Source organism: Centroberyx affinis, unplaced genomic scaffold (assembly GCF_046629955.1).
Source record: "Centroberyx affinis isolate AG114_WGS23_722 - 3 ecotype Tasmania unplaced genomic scaffold, CSIRO-AGI_Caff_v1 ptg005145l_1, whole genome shotgun sequence".
In the NCBI taxonomy this organism is placed as follows: domain Eukaryota; kingdom Metazoa; phylum Chordata; class Actinopteri; order Beryciformes; family Berycidae; genus Centroberyx; species Centroberyx affinis.
The window spans coordinates 446,043-465,950 of NW_027282554.1; the positions used below are offsets into that span (position 1 = coordinate 446,043).

General features: G+C 43.6%; 1 protein-coding gene across 3 annotated transcripts in view; it reads left to right on the top strand.

Moving 5' to 3' along the window:
- Positions 1-19,908, top strand: part of pik3r3b (phosphoinositide-3-kinase, regulatory subunit 3b (gamma)) — a 170,836-nt gene that overhangs the window by 119,812 nt on the left and 31,116 nt on the right. The window lies entirely within an intron of this gene.

Sequence of the window (19,908 nt, forward strand, 5' to 3'; positions counted from 1 at the left end):
GAAATATAAAAATTCAAGTTTGACACAGTACTGATATAACAAAAAAAAAGCTTAGTTTTTTCTGTTTTTAACTTGTATTAAAAGTTTTTGTAGTCTTTCATTGCCTACATGTGTTTCCTAACCCCATGGTCCATAAACCCCATTCAAAATACATCAGGGAACGAGGCTGTTTTTCTTAATCCCTGAAAAACTGCTGGCTGACAGAAATGCTATGCGCCACTGGCCTACTTTCCTATCTTATCTTAGCCATGTGTCAGTATATTAGTTTCAAACGCTCTCCATACTGTACACTTTATTCGAAACGTGTATTGTGCCACGTAGTATAGAATGTGTGTGTTAAATGCACAGGAGGCGTTCGCTGCACCCGCTGCAATCACTGGGGAATAGAGATGCAGAGAGAGAATTTTCCACTTTGGAAAATTACGCTACAGAATGTGTGAAATGTGTGAATTGTGAATCTTGTGTCTCTACTATGTGTCTTTCTCTCTCTCTGTCTCATATACACAGACACACAGATGGTTTCTATAGGTTTAATGCAGTACCACACACACACACACACACAGATGCGCAATTACTTAATTTAATAAACCTGCAATAGCCTCGCCTCTCTTTTGAGGACTTATGTCAGTTCAGAATCTATGCTCTTATGCACTTTAACCTAAGCTAAGTTAACTTAACCTAAGCTCCCACAGCACTACACATACCTCTGCTTTTACATGCACTCTCATGCACTTTACATTACTAAAAGCATCAGCTAAATAGGATTCAGCGTGTCTGGCGTGTTTTCCACCCCTATAAGCTCTGTAGGCTTTCAGCTGTGTCAGCTGTCTATGTGTGGGTGAAAGTGTGTGTGTGTGTGTGTGCACGCTTGCTTGTGTATGTGTGTATATTGTAAGTGTATGCATATTTGTGTGTGTGTGTTTGAGAGAGAGCGAGAGGTAGAGATCAGTGTGGGTCAGTGCATATGGCTTAGCATTGCTCTATGGTTTTAGAGAGCAGGGTGAATTGCCCCTTAGCCCAGCAGCGGAGGGCTGCAGGGATGCCATGCTAAGCTGATTAAATGTTCACACTTGGGTCAAGTCAACCAGCCACTCAGTGTCTCCAGCTGAACTACAGCGTACACTACAGCACTCTGCGGTATGAGGGGAAAGCACCGGAGCAGCCGACGAATCACAACAATAGAACGAACACTCACAGTCAAACTAACATTCATGAATGGCTATTTAGCCGATAACTCAGAATTAGGCTGGATAGAACGGACAGCCTTGTACTGTTTCACTTTCTTGAATCAGCATTTGGCTGGTATTGTTGAGTGGTTATATAGCAGATAACACAGAACTGATAGGGATAGAAGGCACAACCTTGTTCAAATAGCTTTCTTGAATGGGCTGGTACATACACAACAGCTGTCACAGAACTAAATAAGGTCATTATCTGAAGTATTGATAGAGTTGCAGAATTGTAAAATATGCCTATTGCTATTCAGATCCACAGTCCTGAACATTAATTCCATTAATGTTGATACGTTGATACATTTAATGAGACACATAGAGTGGATGTGTTGGCACGGCAACTCCACTGTCCATTGTGTTCCACACACCAGTGTCCTCAGACTTATGAACTACTCGTGTGTGAAACAATAATCATTTCCATTCCAGTGATGTCAGCCATCTGCAGCAAAGGAGATTACTATGATAAAGCATGAAGTGTGTTTTCTATACATTCTAATTCTATGGGAGCTTTGGGGTCAGAGGGGCCACTGGAGCATGCTGGAGATCAGAGCAGATCAGAAGAGGTGAAAGTGCTGCTGGGTTTATTCCTAAGAGGGTGAACTAAGGACATGGCACATGGCTTGTGGGTGTGTGTGAGTAAGAGAGAAAGAGAGAGAGGTATGCACATCTATGCACCTGACCTGTGTGTGCTTTAGGGGTGTGCAGAGGTGACACTGTTTATGTCTGTCTGTTCAGTCAGGAGAATCATTTGCATGTGTATTTGTCTTCGCATAAAACCGGGAATGGGTGTGATCCTAACCAGAAATGACTGGGAGCTATTAAAAATGATTTCTCGCAAATTTACGCTCAGACAGACTGTCAAACATGTATCTTTGAAGTGTTTTTAAAATGCTTTGACTGCACTCTGATTCCCATGTATTCCACTGAACAAGAACAATAACCTTTAGGGAAACTGAAGCCCACCACCACCCCACTCGACTCATGGATACTGAGGATTCAGTAATAAATGGAATCCAGCTAAACTCTCTTGAAACTTTAGAAAACATTTTTTTAACATGACTTAATTAACTTATGACTTTTATTGACCTCAAGTCTCTGGCACAGCTCATATTGTAATGGACAGAAATATAATAGTGACATTTTGAGAATAGAATGAGTAAGCTAGTTAGATAATTAGAGCAGAGATGTAACAGAAACATTTGGTGAAGAGGTAAAATATCATGATGAAAGCTGATACTGCTTTGAAAGCGAAATGTGTTGCAACACTCACTCACTTGTAGCACCGTCCTCCATATTGAAGCAGGTTTAGGATTCCAAAACAGAGAGTACAGTAATTGTTGAGTCATTGATCAGCAAGTCTACCAAACTCCTGTAGATATACTATATATATGAACTTTACCAGAACTGTATTTTTTTCTCTGATACAGAAAGGTTTTGAATGGTGATTAGATTCTAAACTATAATCTTCACTATAATGCTCATTGCAGTAAAACCTTGTTAAAACTCAGAATTCCAGATGTAATTGCAATCAAACCACAGCCGAGTCGGGGAGGCACCCATAGGGACTTTAAAATCTTCTCGAAGCAAAAGAAAAAAATAAAACTGTCTGTCTGTTATCTGATACTTTGAACTTAATGACATCTAGAGACTTCATCGATAACATCAGAATAAAAATGTGAGCCATCACCTCTATGTTTTCTTTCTTGGTGAGACATCCCAAATGCAGCGAGATCCTCACTGATGCTCCAGTGCACAGATGGTGGAATGTTGCAGAACTGGTCAGACTGGCTTTACGTGAGGCTGATGAAGGAATGACGCAACACAATGCCATAATGGCTGCAAATGCGTAATGGCTGTCCATGTGTGTGTGAGTGACAGGTGGTCGGGAGCAGTAAGGCGAGCAGATGAGGCTTGGCTTTTACAGTATTAAATTGTATTGATGTTTTTTCATCACCGCTCATCGATCCACCTTCCCATCTCCTTATCCAGTCATAACCAACAGGCTCAGAGTGAACGGAGTGTGTACGTGAACCTGTGGACCTGTGAACGTGTGTGTGTGTGTGTGTGTGTGTGTGTGCGCGTGTGTGCATTTGTGTGTATGTGTGCTTGTCTGTACTGTATGTATACCATCATATTACAGCACTCTTCATGCAATGCAATATCTCCTTCCCTACAACCATAACACAAAAACATTCAATACCTCTAATGCTATAGGGTTCAATAGAACCATATGTACTATTCACACACCTACACACACACAAATACGCTAATGGCAATATATTGTGATGAACCGTATCACAAAAGGCCTGCAGAACCCTTGTATTTCTAAAACTTCAGTTCTCAGAAATTAAGGAAAATAATTAATTTTATTTTTTTCCATTCACATCCATGTTTTTATGTAATTTTACAATGCATTACCAATGACGTGGCTTGATCCCAGAGTCACTACGTATTTATACACATGAGACGTGTTAGTTTTCAGTAAATCTGGATGAGTGAGATTTCTGTAGGAGATCAAAGCTATGGATTGGAGCTGCAGATAATGGGAGGCCTTGATGTTAATGCTGGAGGCGCTAGATGGATGACTTATATGGGAAATCCAATAGCCTAGAATGTCCATGCTAACTGCAACGTGCTATTGACAGAATGAGTTATGGGATGTGTGATGGATGATAACTATAGTATGCATGCCTTGGTGTTAACACTCAAAAAACCCTCAGAGAGAAAACTGATTTCCTCTTTTTCTTTCTTTCTTTCTTTCTTTCTTTCTTTGATGCTTTTTCAGCATTTTTTTCCCTTTTTATTAACATGAACCCGCAGATGAAGAATTCTGATCAGGGGTGCGGATCTCAATCTAAAACGGTTTGGTTTGGAGTCATTGAGATTTTTTAATGGATAATTTGTTCCTGTGTGTGTGCGTGCAAGACTAGACAGACAGGGTAATGACTCTCCCTAATAGGGCTTAGTTCAGCTGCCCTCATAATGCTGTCTGGCCTTTGTCTAATCTAAGCTCCGCTGTCTGACTCAACAGCAATGCAACACAAAACATGGTCTCTGGGGCACAAAGGGTTAAAATCAGATGTACCTAGAAGAGAAGGAGGAAGAGAGGCAGGGAGAAAGAGGGAAAGGGGGAGGGTGGGGATGAAAGGCAAAGGAGATGTCATGAAAATAGAGTGAGAGAGACACGCAGTCTATATAGATGGGTAGATAGTGGAAGAGAGAGTGGGAAGGAGAGCAGTGGGAAGGGTAGTAAGCGTCATCCAGGCAGACAAATAGAAAGATAGCATCATGGTAGAGATGAGTGATCTTGATGAAGAGACTCTAGTTAATGATCGTTCAGCATTGACCCCTAGCGAAGGTAATGATGCCCCTTATCCAGGGTGAACAAATTAGCTGTAGTGGGAAGGAAGGAAGGAAGGAAGGATGGAAGGAAGTGAGGGAGGGAGGGAGAGATGGAGGGGAGAAAGGGGAAAAAAGAAACAAACAAACTAATTGCGGAAAAGCCAGAAAAGCACTAGGCCTCAGCCAACAAATTAGCCAGGGAAGAGAAGAGAAGAGAAGAGAAGAGAAGAGAAGAGAAGAGAAGAGAAGAGAAGAGAAGAGAAGAGAAGAGAAGAGAAGAGAAGAGAAGAGAACGGGACAGAATGGAACAAATGACCCATGAACGCACAGCGTCGAGGGAAGCGTCCCTGTCATGATGGTGTTGAACTTTAACCCCTGTGAAGGTAATGATGCCACTAGGCCTCGGCTAACAAATTAGCTACAGTGCTAACTAGTGGAGTGTAAGCCACAGGGGAGCCATCTACCATGGGAAGAAATGAATCTTGCATGTGTATGTGTGTGTGTGTGTGTGTGTGTGTGTGTGTGTGTGTGTGTGTGTGTGTTTGTGTGAGTGAGAAAGACAGACAGTGAGAGCGAGATTGACCTGAGGGAGGGGTGGTTAAAGTGATGGACCCTTATCTTGTGGTGGCTCACAGTCCCCAACTAGACGGTCAAGGCCTCATCCGAATGATAATGTTTGTGCGTGTGTGTGTGTGTGTGTGTGTGTGTGTGTGTGTGTGTGTGTGTGTGTGTGTGTGTGTTTGTTTGGTGAGGGTGAGGTATACATTGTACTTGGCTTCCTGAAAAATACCAAGAGACAGAGGCAGTATTTGTGGCTGCTTGTGTGTGTGTGTGTGTGTGTGTGTGTGTTTCCAGACATAGGGGTGTTACTTTCCATCCAGAAATCAATGTCCCATTTACATCCAAACAGCATTCAGCATTGACATTGTCCTTGTGAACCATGAACTAGACGATTGTGTGTGTGTGTGTGTGTGTGTGTGTGTGTGTGCATGTGCGCGTGTGTGTTTGTGCATGTGCGTGTGCGTGTGTACACATGCATGTGTGCATTCATGTGTACTGAGACATTTTCTCAAGTGGGTGAACACATATTTTCCTATTGCGACTAAGTATCAGACCAGGCGGCTTAAGTTCCCTTTGTCGTCACCATTGTTTTAATGCAATTTAACATGGATATGAATAAAATCCACAAACTGAACTTGCCAGTTTGTCTGTTTTGCCTCCTGTTTATCTCATGGTGTGAAATACGTATAGTGGAATTGACTCATAAAGCATTTTCAAACATCCTTGACTCGTCTGTCTCTTTAGTGAGACAACAGCAACTTCATTGTTGATTAATAATAAGGTAATAGTAATAAACGTGATTTATATAGCACTTACAAAGTGTTTTGTAGGAATACATAAAATCAAAATAAATAAAAAATTGTACACTAAATGAAATGAAACTAATAAATTGAAGTGAAAAAATAAGAAGGGCAAGAAAAAAATATGTGAAATTAAATGAGATAAAACATAAGAAACAACAGAGAGTTCAAAGTGGGTGGGATTGGAAACTATTTTTTTTTTAAAAAGTCTATAAAAGTGCATTTTATGGATTGATAAAAGATGATACTAAATGAGTTGCTCTGGCATGCATATATGTATGTATTTACACCGGAGTGCAGTTTTTGTAGTTGTAGGTGCAGTTCTTTGAGTGTGTGTTTGTACATGCATGTGTTTTGCTCTTGTAGGCCAAAGAGTGACTTATAAATAAATACAAAAGAGAGTAGTAAGGAGAGGAAGAGCTGTGCAGAGATGAAAATTAATGGCACCTCAGGTGGAATTTTTACATAGGAGGGCAAAAACAGCCATGTCAGCATATGTAGTCAAGCTGTGCACGGTGTACTGTAGAGAACATTGCCTGTATAGGAGGTGAGACTCTCTTTTCCTGCCTTTACCGTATGTCTGTGTGTGTGTGTGTGTGTGTGTGTGTGTGTGTGTGTGTGCATTTACATGCGTCGAAAAAGAGTACATGTGGGCGCCTGCATATGTGTGTGGGTGTACGTGTGACTGTCCAGATGGAGTGAGTGTGATAAAGAATGGGGTGGAGGAGGTGGAGATGGATTCCTCTATCGGAGGAGACGCCAGCATGACCGGGACATTGTCTAACGGGTCAAAGGGCATTTGGGTGGTGAGACGCATGTGTGTGTGTGTGTGTGTGTGTGTGTGTGTGTGTGCTTGCGTGTGTGTGTGTGCGCTTGCATGTATGCATACGTGTGTAGGTGAGGCACTAGGTTTTCCTTGTGGTTTGGACAGTCTTTGTGCATCACAGCAACTGTTGTGTAGAGGTACAGTCACTGTTTCATATTATAATCACAATTGTAATCATTTTCCTACAGCTCCAGTGCATTTAAATATTAAAACTAGTTTATAATAATAATTGTAGTTGTATATATGGACACTTTTGTGCTAATATTGATGAAAGCTGACTTTTTATTTTATACTGGTTGCTGGGTAGAAGAGATGGTTGTTTGTTGGGTCTTTTCTTGAGCAGTTTCTAAGCATCAGATCTCAGACCTCAGCTCAGCCCAGAGCACCAAACAGTCAGACAGACAGAGACTGGAGATAGGTACACAGAGAGAGGGTATACATTTTAATTAGAAACTGCCCAGTGAGCGACGTACAGAGAGAGAGACAGACACATGGAGACAGGGCGCACATTTTAATTGGAGACAGTTAAGTGAGACAGACAGACAGCGACAGCGGGATAGATAGATAGCAGATTAAAAGCATTGTGTCACCTCGCCCAGCCAGATAGAGCTAATATGCCCCCTCAGGACCCCCGGCAGTCCAGCCCCACGGTCTATAGGCGGCCAGCTTACTGCCTGATTGTCCATTTTATAGGCCTATTGATTCCCTATCGCTTCACTGCATACATACACCCCGGCTCATCTCTCTCTCCTTAACATGCATGAAGGTAATGATAAAAGACCAAATGGATGGAAATCCTATTAGAGGAAGGAAAGGATAAAGGGGAGGAAGGGAGAGACAGACTTTGAGGTAAAGGGGGATTAGGGCGGGGGCAGATTTTTATCGTTTGCCATTGTTTGCAATGAGGCTGCTCGATATATTTTGCAAAGGGCAAGAGCTTGAGTGTAAATATTAGTTTAGAGAGGTGTCACACCAAGTGATAACTGCTGAGTGGAGGATATGAAACTAATGTAACTGCAATCTAGTTAGCATTTTGTTTAACATGCTTAGACAGCTACAGGTGCAGTAAAGTAAAATGTAGTGGTGTATTTTGTCTATGGAGGAATACTGGAGTATGATGCAGCAAAATGCTTTGCACCTTGCGTCATATTAATGTGACTGTAATTGTCAGACTATACCAGTCCACACCACACACACACATGCACACACACCCCATCCACCTTTATCAACCACCGCTCCCAAAGATTTGTTTGTCCTTGAAAGGTCCATCTAACCCGCCCCGACTGCCTGGCACGAGTGTGGCACAGCACGCAATGGCATCATGCAACGGCAGAGGATGGGCACAGGGACTGGCATGCCCTTGAAGTCTCTCGCTCGCTCTTTCCCTTAATGGGACAAAGAGGAAAGAGCTGGGAGGGGAGGGGAGAGAGGAAGGGGGTACGTTTACTGCCTTCTGCTCTTTATGAATTTCTCCCCCACTGCTTTTCTCATTTTTCCTCTGCCTTGTTCACTTTTCATTCTATTTTCCCTGTTGTATCCTTCCATCTCTTGCCATCTCATTCATGGATAAATATAAACCATTTCAGATTTTGTGTGTTTGTGTCTGTGTGTGTATAAGTGCGCGGAAAGCCCCCCCCCCCCCCCCCCCCCCATCCCCATCCCCACAGGATCCCCCCTCTAGAGCATTTTCTTTCACATTCTCCCCCCTTCCATTCTTCCTTTTTCTCTCCATTCCCCCTCCATCCACTGAAATCAAAATTGCTTTGGTTATTGAGGGCGGGATTGTGTAAGTCTAATCTGTGTAATCGAATTGCGCCGCACATATCCGCAACCGAGAGAGCACTTTGAATGTGTTTGCCCATGTGCAGAGTCAAGTGTTCAGATTTACATTATTGACCTCATGTCTCCATTGTGTCTCTCAGTGTGTGTGTGTGTGTGTGTGTGTGTGTGTGAGATAGAGAGAAAGAGAGAGAGAGAGAGAGGTAGACATGGAGGAAATTGCAATGTTACAGTCAGAAAAGGCTTGTCCATCAGAGCAGCCAAGTGAGCATATCACTCCCCACAGCTAGACAGGCAGAGACAGACACAAATACAGTACACTCCCATACACAGACAGGCAGGCAGACAGACAGGCAGAAAGGAAGACAGGCAAACAGGCAACAGAAAGAATACACACTTCCAAACCATACAGGCAATGAGATGTGCACAGAGACAGACGGGCAGACGGAGTGGAGGTGGTAGTGTACTTGGTTTAGATGTTCAAGGTTTACGGTGAGCTCAGTTCATTCCTACAGTTCATGTTTTTGGTCCGAACAACTTACTTTGTTGCCTTACACTGCCCAATTACAAGTGAACCAGGGCTTGCAAACAAAAATGACATGAACTCACAAGTAGCTTGTTTATGTCTGTGCTTTTTGCTGGTAAATGCTCCAGAGTTTGATTAGACCACTGCAAACTTCACACTGTGCGTCGTTATAGTCAATTACTTCTGTTACAAACCACTGTTAAATCCATTTTGAACTCATATGCATGATCCTGTCTGTACTCATGGTGTACTTCAAACTAGGAAATTATTACATTTTCATACATTTTCGTTCTGTTCTAGTCTGTTCTATGTTTGTGGTCTAGTAGGGTTTATTCATCATATAATTTGGGCCTATTGAGTGTATTAAAAATTCTGAATATTAGTTACATTATTATATAGTATATTAATAATGGTCAAACAATGTTACTGTCGACAGATAACTTGAAGTTGTGTGTGTCTCAGCCTGTCTCAGGTTTCAGTATCAGGGTCATTCTGATAAATACCCTCTGTAGTGACTCTCAGGGACCACTGCCATTATCAGATAGATGGGCAGATGGACAGAAGGAGAGAATGACAGACAGTCCAGCAGAGAGACAGACAGACAGACAGACAGGTAGACAGACAGACAGACAGACAGACAGACAGGCAGGCAGACAGACAGGCAGACAGACAGATTAGGTTAAATGTCAGAAAGGAGCTATGGCTTGGAACTGCTGTAATCCCCATCCCTCACTTTTCATGTCCTTTCATGCATGCACGTGCACACACACACACACACACACACATACACACACAACACCCTAAAGCAAAGAAAAACTGATATCACATAGGCGTGAAATCTCCCAGGCCTAGATTCTGCAGACAGCAAGCAGCAGGACAGAGGGGATTGCAGCAGGGAAGGAGGGCAAGAGGGAGGGAGTGGAGTTTTGAGGTGATCAGAAATGTGTGTGTGTGGGGGGGGGGGGTGCAACCTCATGAGGCTTTAAAAGGAGTCAATGATGAAATGTGTGTGTGTGTGTGTGTGTGTGTTCCAATGTGTGCTCGCATGCTCGCAGCTTCTGTCATGTGCATGCAGGCCTGTATGAGTGAGTGTGTGTGTGTGTGTGTGTGTGTGTGTGTGTGTGCATGTGCATGTGCATGTGCATGTGCGCGCTCACCTAGGAGGTTGTGGTGATAAAGGTTGCCATCAGCACATAGTACTGGGATTTTCTCATAGAATTAAACTCTTATCAGATCTTCCTGATAACCCCTGGCTCTCTTTCAAACATTTATTTTACACATGGGGAGTTGATTTGTGCTCAGGCAGATAAAAGGCTCCTACATTTGATTGTCAGTGTCCCCCGGGGGCCTTTTTTATCCATAAATCATGGTCCCCAAAGTATTCAGCCACTCAAACTATAACAATATAGCTTTAGGGTTAGATTTTAATGCACAGACTACCTACCATATACGCTACTATCATCCAGATGCAGACGCTATACTTCCATTCCAAGTGGGAAACATTGGAAGATGTTGCAATGCTGGACACAAACTTATCTAGAGGGCCTTTCATTGCATAAGTTAAAAATGATTTCCAAGTTTGCTTATTTTGCTTGATAGATGAAGGCCAAGATCCCTTCCCTTTCCATCCAGTGATAGAAAGCAGGCCAACAGACCAATGAATATTCCACACCATTCCCCTCGCATCTCCCCCACAGACCGCCCGAGGCATGGAAATTTTACAAGCCTGCTAGCCCATGCCCACTCAAAAATGTCTAGTGCAAAATTGTCGTCATTTGCCACTATTTAACTAATGGGAACTAATGGAGATGGGATTGAGATGACAGACACATTTCCCCATCAGAATAGTGTCAAAAATACTATTCTCTTTGTAGTCCTTTTTTTTCATTTAATGTCTTCACTCCCATCTGCACTGATTTTGCCATGGCCATTGTGCACCTAACCCAGTAATCATTTGATTTAATTGATTTTTGAACAACAGATGTCACATTATTCATTAATTTATTAGAATTTCTGGGTAGAACGTAGACTTTGCCCTTGTCTAGCTGTTCACTTTATACCTGCACTAGACTGGCTGACTTTTTCACCAGGCTTTACTGTCTAAAGACGGCTTATGGCGAAAAACAAGGCTAGACCTAGTCCTAGGTCAAACTACTAATTGAAAATACCATCTACTGATCCTTTCAATTACTTTGAACATGGACTTTGCCTGTCCGTCTGTCCGCCCCTCACCCCACCCCTCTGACCCCCCAAGCCCCCATATCCAATCTCCAGACCCCTCTCACTGTCCGGCCCATTGTGAGCCGTGGTTACTCCAAGACATTCACCAACCCCCACCCCACATCCCCCTTCACACACACACACACACACACACACCACCGACCTGCGGAGGCTTCCCATGGAAGACCAGGGCACAAGGTCAAGACACGGGCGGACATAAATCTGTGGTCCTGCCATCCAACCCCCCAACACACAGCTCCCCCCACTATCTAGCACACTCACACACACACACAGGCCTGGCTAACAATAGACCCTCTCCATCTGGGTGTAAATAATGATGATATTGTAGTGGTGAATGGTGCCCTGTGTCCAGGCGATAAGCCCAATATAGTTATAGCAGCACCACACTGCTTTAATAGAGGGAGGGGGGGGGGGCTGTCTGGAGAGGCATTATCCTTTATCTGTGTCATGGTTTACTCTGTGTGTGTGTGTGTGTGTGTGTGTGTGTGTGTGTGTGTGTGTGTGTGTGTGTGTGTGTGTGTGTGTGCGTGCGCACGCGCATGTGTGTCACGCTCTTAATTATTAATGCCTGAGCCCTGACCATTTTTCCTTATTCATCTCTTCTCAGCCAATTCGCTGCCCCCCCTCCTCCCCTCCTACACATACACACTTACACTCCCCACCACCACCACATACACACATATGCTCACACACACTCTCACCCCCCCACCCCACCACTACCAAAGGCTCGCCCCCCAATCCAACCTCATTTTGATTGTCCCCTTCTCTATAATATTGCTTTTGTTCTATCTTCCTTTATTGCCTGGCGTTGTGTATGTACGGGTTCCCATTGTTCTCTAATATCCCTGTTCTTCTTTCCTTCCTCGCCATTAATTATCCCTACACCGCCACAATGGGCTGTTTAGCTTCATTTGCATGTTGCTTTTCATACTGTTGACAATCAATTAGCCAGTGATAATAATGGCCTTAAAAACCGGAGATGGGACAGGAAGGAAAGGAAAGGAAAGGCCGTGGGGGGGGGGGGGTGTCCGGGTCTCGTCCGGGTCTTGTGTGAACACTGGGAAATACTTGGTCAAATCCTTCATAATTCTCTCCATCAGGGTGGTCTGACCTTTTCTGAGATGAGCAGACATCAGGAATGGTGTTCAAGCAACGTTGTCTGGGTATATTCTTTACCACTGATGCAATTTCCCAAGCCAAAAATACACATAGAAATTGATACATTCTGAATTTTCTGCAGGATTCAGCAGTTATAACTTCAATTTGTAATTGCAGTATGGTGGCCCATGCTGAAACACAATGTCTCAACTATAGGTTTTGTTTACTCTGTGTTTTATTGGGATTTTCAAGACTCAACAACTCTGACTCAACAATGAGTTCAGAAAGTTCCATAAAGTTATTAAATTTCAAACTTTGCAAACACAAATATACCTAAAATTTCAGTGGTTCTCTGCTGAGCCTTAGTCATTGACACATAGGACCTCAGATGGATTCATACCAAACCAGTTAAGCACCAAAGTTTCCATTCTGCTCTGAGAAATACTGCCTTTCAGAATTTTCACGGCAATCTTTTGAATCTGTGTTCGGCAGACTTACCGGGTCTGAACTGGTTTGAAACTTTGTGGTGTGGATGCATCCTTCTAGACAGTGCAAATGGATTCAAGGTGCCGTGCGGCTCAGCGGAATTAAGACACATACCAGAGTTTTGCGGGTTCAGTGCATCATATGTCATTCTGTCCCTGTCCTTTTGACTGTACACCGCCCAATTAGGCAAAAAAATGCCATTAAAATAATGTTAGAAAAAGAGTCAAGTGTTTCAGTGTGAAGTATAATGGGTTTTTGTTGAGCAGGTTTGACAGTGTTTGTTCAACATACAGCGAGCCTGAGATGGGACTCTTTGGGAGCTGGGGAGAATCTTATTAGTGTAATAAATTCAGGCAGCCGGGCAGACATCCTCCCTCATGTGTCACATTGGTTTGAAGGGAGCAGGAGCAGATGTCGCTCTCTTTTTCTCTTCCCTTCCCTTTCTCTCTCTTTTCAATGGCAAATCTCCATATCATCATTTTCTTTTTGTTAACCCCCTTCCTCTCTGCATCTTTCTCTACTCTCTTTTTTTATTTTCACGCCTCTCTGTCTGCGTGTCTGTATGTGTGTGTGTGTGTGTGTGTGTGTGTGTCTCTACCTCTACCCTGCTTTTCTTCTGTCATCTCTATCTCTCCTGCTCACGCACAGTAGGGGAGCTGACACACACACACACACACAGGCACACACACACGGTTGTCATTCATTGATGAAAGCACAGTGTTGCGAGCATATGTGCATCTGGCCAGTGTCAGAGTGAAAGATGTCACTGGCACATCATTGTCATTAATGTTAGCTTGCTGTTCCCACAGCGAGCCCCATGACACGCTGACAGAGAGAGGATCTGACAGAGAGAAGACACACACACACACACACACACAGATTGAGAGAGACATACAGAGACGTACAGAAAGAGAGATGAAGAGAGTGAGAGAGAAGAATGGGGGAGGACAAGGAGAGAGAGGGACGATAGTGGTTTGTGACGATGACTCACACACACACAACATACATAAAGACACAAACACACATACACACACATGTCATAAAAGCCCAGCAGGACAGTCTGGTCTTCAGAGGGCCTAATCCAAGTCTTCCTAGCCCCAGACGTGTTTGGGGAAGCGTGGCTAATATTCACCACAGTGTAAGCTCATAGAGGTGATGGGAGGGAAGGCTGCTATCCTGCAACCAGTCCTTGATAGAGAGAGTTTGGCTAAGTTGCACTGGTTGCCATGTTTTGGCCTGTTTCAGCTATGGAGCAGGATTGGAGCTATCATGCTGCCACTGGAAATGCAATGTCCAGAAGCTTCTAATCACCGCCTGAAACATGTGGAACATCATTTCTACATATCAAGGATCCCCGGAGTTCAAACATGTGTTTTGCAATTTATTGTCTGTTTGACAAAAGTACTGGGATACTATTTCAGTGTATAATGGAGCTGCTTAAAATTAGCATTTTGGCATTAAAGCACTATCGCATCTGTGGTCTGCATTCTGCAGTTCTAATCTAATTAGACTGAGTTTTGACTTTTTTTTTGCGGCCCATGTCTGATCTCTTCACGGCTGTCTAAACCGGCAAGAATCAGATTCCGTGTGGTTTCTCCCTGTTTAGACAGCCATGAAAAGATCAGATATGTGCCATAAAGAGACCTGCCATATTGCAGTCTGGGATCGAACCTATGAACCACGGCTCTCAAATATTCATAATTCCACCATTCTTTCTCGAATGGCCTCGGCCTTATGCAGTCGATTGAAGTGTGGATATTTCAGATTCAGATGTGATTTTACTTCCAAGCGGCTGGACCTTATGGAATCAGCCGTAAGATATACGGGTCGCTGACTCCCAAACATCATTAGTGTATCCTGGTTCCTTCAGCTACTGTTTGAGACTTAAAATGTGTCACACAACAAGAGTCCTACTTTAAATAAGTCTTTGTCCATGGATGGTAGAAAAAATAAAAATACAAACATAAATAAATGACAGTTTATAAGAGCCTTGGCTTTTACAGAAATGCTCAAATTTACCTCCCCTTCCCCCTCATAACCAGTTTGAGACCGGATTGTGTTTTTGAAAGATTTTGCACAAAAATCAGTGTTTGGAAGTAGGGGAAAGAGAGAGCAATTCTCCACACGCCAGCTTGTTCTGGGTGAGGGTCAGATCTACACCTCTGGGAAATTTAATGTCTTATTCCAGGGTGTGTGCGTGTCTGTGTGTGTGTGTGTGTGTGTGTGTGTGTGTGTGTGTGTGTGTGTGTGTGTGTGTGTGTGTTGATGCCCTCAGCAGTATTGTGGTAACTCAACTTGTCAGATTAGTGTGTTGACAATTTAATCCAGCATTGGCCACTGTCAAAGGGCAAGGTTTGTTTTTGAGGGTACGTGTAGTAGTTGATGATGCTGGTGTGTGTGTGTGTGTGTGTGTGTGTGTGTGTGTGTGTGTGTGTGTGTTCAGCTCAAGTGGCACAGGCTGTTTATATTTCCGTCCACAATGGCTTCTAAGAAGTTGCATGCTCAACTGTGTATTTATCTTTCCTTAATACCACAATCAAGGCTAGTGAATGAGTTCATTAATTATTTCATCATGCTCATCGCACACACACACACACACACACACACACACACACACACACACACACACACACACCGGAACACTTTAATCACTGAGTAAGAGGAGTTTACTTTATTATTGTGTATTGTATGTTATTTGCCTGTGTATTGCATTATATCTGCACAATGGTAACTTGTATGTGTGTGTGTGTGTGTGTGTGTGTGTGTGTGTGTGTGTGTGTGTGTGTGTGTCCCACAGTCCCAGTATGCCTACACAGGTCATTTGTATGCTAAAGTAGTTGTGCGTCTGGATACACAGATGCCCAGATAAGCTCCCATACATACATGTCAGAACACACACACACACACACACACACACGTCTCACACACACACTCTCACACACTCATCACCAGTTGTTCATAGCGTCTCTCCAATCTGCCCTGGGGCAGAGCTTTCATGCTACATTTCCACTGGTCCTCCAAACCTCAGCGACTAATCCATCATTTTGGACACACACTCACACACACTAGCACACTTATACATTTACATGCATTTAAAGCTGCAAACCTGCATGCTTTCCTATACACACACACATATGAAGTATAGTCTTTTGTTTTTTACCTACACACACATACAGATACACATTCACACACACAGGCACGTGCAAGCACACACACACACACACACATATGCCCTGTGGCCAGTCAGTGGTGTGGTGTTGCTGCCCACTGGGTTTGAGCAGGAAACAGCTGCTCAACCTGATAAGACCCCCTGGACACACACACACACACACACACACACACAGACACACAGTTCCACTCCATTTAAAACCGTGCGTGTGTTGATTAACACATCTCCACATTCCGAGCACTGACTCAGTCCTCTGGTGGGCAGAGTGGACGTCACAGTGTGTAGCAGGGCTGCCAGGCAAAAAGCTGCCTCAACCCAGAGGAAATTCACATTACAGTATTCATATATATGATCTTGAACTGTTCAATCACCTAGTTTACATCCAAAAGAGTTCAATTTTATGATTTTATGATTTTATTTTACCAATAGCTTGAAACCAGAAAATGAGCCATTATCCCCAGAAACAACAACTCACAGTGTCCACAATTTTGAGACAACAAATTATTGTTGATGACCTCACATTTTACAGTCCACACTAATTAATTGGATTAAGTGTATTCTAATATACTGATATAAATATGTGTTCATGTGTATGGTTTCTGAGTCTCACAATTTTAACACTGTCTTATGAGACACAGACTGACAGACATGAATAGAGAGAGAGACAGAGAGAGAGAGTTTCTAGCGCTTTGTGCCTGTGTGGCAGGTAACACTGAGGTGATGAGTGAATTCTGCCAACACATGCAGTGAATTTGTTTCCTGTTTTCACCTTTGTATCTTACATGTCTAATTGTGTGAGCGAGTATGTGTGCGCGTGTGTGTGTGTGTGTGTGTGTGTGTGTGTGTATGCCATTTGGTGGATGCGTTAAGCCAAAGCGCCTTTCAGTAACATACATACACAGCTTTTTTAATTATTGTGGGCATTCCCAGTGGCAATAGAAGCTCCAACCCCTACATTATTTCCCATGGAGCTACTCAGTATGTGTGTGTGTGTGTGTGTGTGTGTGTGTGTGTCTGTGTCTGTGTCTATATGTGTGTGTGTGTTAGGTACCATTGGTTTGAGGGGAGTCCTCTAGGCCTACACACATACACACATACACACACACACACACACACACACACACACACACACATGCACACCCTGCGCACAGCGTGGTTTTGCCTCCAGCTGGGTAAAGCTGACTGTATCAGGCGCTCTCTCTCTGTGTAAAGCCTGATTAATACATGTTACAGCTGACCCCTCTAATCTTATTACACAATCTGCCCATAGCTAGAGGAGAGAGCTAAACCAGCACATTCAGCATCAACATACACACACACACACACACACACACACACACACGCACGCGCACACACTTAAAAAGAGAACTCCCCCAACTTTGCATACACACATGCATTGCCTACCCACACAGAAACACACACTCATACACACACACCTTCTATAGATTGTCCTCTGATAAATCTTGTAACTTTAACCTACTTTTTGCTGTGAAATATCTAGCTTGGGTCCTCAATATTTTCTTGGCGTCCATTTTGTGGTGGCCACTTTCTGGTCCCTCCTTCTAATCATTCAAAATCAAATGAGCCAGATTAATCATGTCAAGTCTTGCCCCTTATTCCTGGTGGATTGGTGTACATTGGCCCTTTTTAATTTGCTCCCAGGACTTACAGATGCCACTGTCCCTCCACTGCCACAGCTCTACAGTGTATTGCCAATAATTATTCAACTGACAGCATGTGGTTGACAGCGTGGCCTAGATTGTGAAGTGCTGCACTCATTATACCAATATACAGACAAAGAGCAGAGAGAGATGCATGTAAAGGGAGAGAGAGACAAAAAGAGAGAAACAGATAGAGAATGTATGTCAGAGAGAGAGGGGGAGGGACAAAAGATCGGTATATGGCATGAAGGGGTTTTTACAAGCAAACAGCCCCACGCAGCAGGCGACAACTCCGGACAGTTTCTGCTCAGTCTCCTCGGCGACACATGGCCTCTTAGCCTGATTGGCTCGGGGCACGGTAAACGACCAGGGCTTAGGTAACAGCTGGCCAATGGTAAAGTAGGATGAGGTGCTGACCCCATGTCACCTTTGTATGTTTGCTTGTTTGTTTGGGAGACACACACTTGGAAACATGTTTTAGTAGTCTAATTTGAAGCCAGTGCAGACAGCAATTGAAACGCAAAACTCTCATTATCTAAAATGCTATGCATACACTTTAAACAACTAAAAGGAAGGAGGAGAGAGAGAGAGAGAGAGAGAAAACCACTCAGGAAGAACAGCAGCATTCTACCAAAAGGTCTTAATCAGGCAGAGTGAGGAGACCACTTAAATTCCCATTAGAATGAATGCCTACCAAACTAGCACTGATTACCCCAGGTCTGTGTGTTTGTGTGTGTGTGTGTGTGTGTGTGTGTGTGTGTGTGTGTGTAGATGCCCGTGTGTGTCTATGTCTGTTAGATCCATGACTTTATGAGCAAGATAGGTAGACTATTAATTTCCCATAGTGCCACCTAGCTATCAGGTTAACCTGGATTACCTGCTGCTGTCGACTGAGGACCTTTCCCTCCTCCCTGGGATCCTTAGCTGAACCTGGGGGAAAATCTAGGCCAACCCCGGGATGCTTCTCCACCTGGGTCTCAGGACAGGACTTTGCTAGCTGCCGCCAAGTGCTTGTTCATATGCCAGTAGGTAGTATAAAAAATTCATACTGTAGTCTGTTCATAGAAGGGTTGACGTTAAGTCTGTGACGTTGCTGTTTTAACTTTTATGAAGAGCTGATTATGTAATTGGGATGCTGGGGCTTCCTGGTTGAGTGGACCAGAGCGTTTGCCCGGTAGCTAAACCATCCATTTACTGCCAGACAGCTCTCTCCCCTCTGCTCTGTCTAGTCATGGGACGATCTGACAAAATAATAATAATAACTTACAAATCTCAGTGTGTAATGAATAGAATATTATGGCATCTGCACATTCACCCATTTGAATAACCAGTAATTTTGCAGTTCTCTCATACATACCTTCCATTTTGGACATACCTTTCATTTTATTCATAACAGGTTTTACCTTGGCATAGACAAGAATTTATTTTCCCTTAATTCTGCTGAAATGAGTTGTGTGTCTTTCTATGTGGTCTTTATATAAGACATACCTGGCTTGCACAGATTTGAACACACACACACACACACAAGCACACACACACACACGCTCATCATCTGTCACATCTGTCTCCATCAGGGCAACTAAGTGATGTGGCCCCTTCAGGTCCCTCAATTATTCAGCGTGATGGGCCACTAAGTCACAAAGCAGGGTGACAGTGACACTCACATACACACATGCATGTGCACACGCACACACACACACACACATACACACACACACACACACTCACACACACACACACACACACACACACAGTGGTGTCGGTTGTCACAAGTAGAGAGGTGATACAGTGGCTCACACCCTGCCCTGTAAACCTTGTGTAACTCTCCACTGCTGTTACCGTCGCCACCGGTTACTGTTTCCTATGATGACCACTGAGTAACCATAGTGACACATAAAATGTCAAAATGTCATCACATTTGGGTCAGCACGAAAAAGAACTGGTCAGACCGGTTTCTGTGGTGTTTCCTAAGGCAGGTTAAGGCATGACGCAGCAAAATGCAAAACAGCTTGAGCGATTAAAGAGAGATCGAAGCCTCTGTGTGAGCCGGTCTCTTTTTTGCTATCATGTGCTGCGGTGCTAAATCTGCTCCAGCAGCCTTTTGCAAAATGAGGAAAATGAAATGTAATGAAGTGCCATGTCATGTGCAGATGCACACTCTCTTCCCTCTATCCTCCTTTGGCCGGC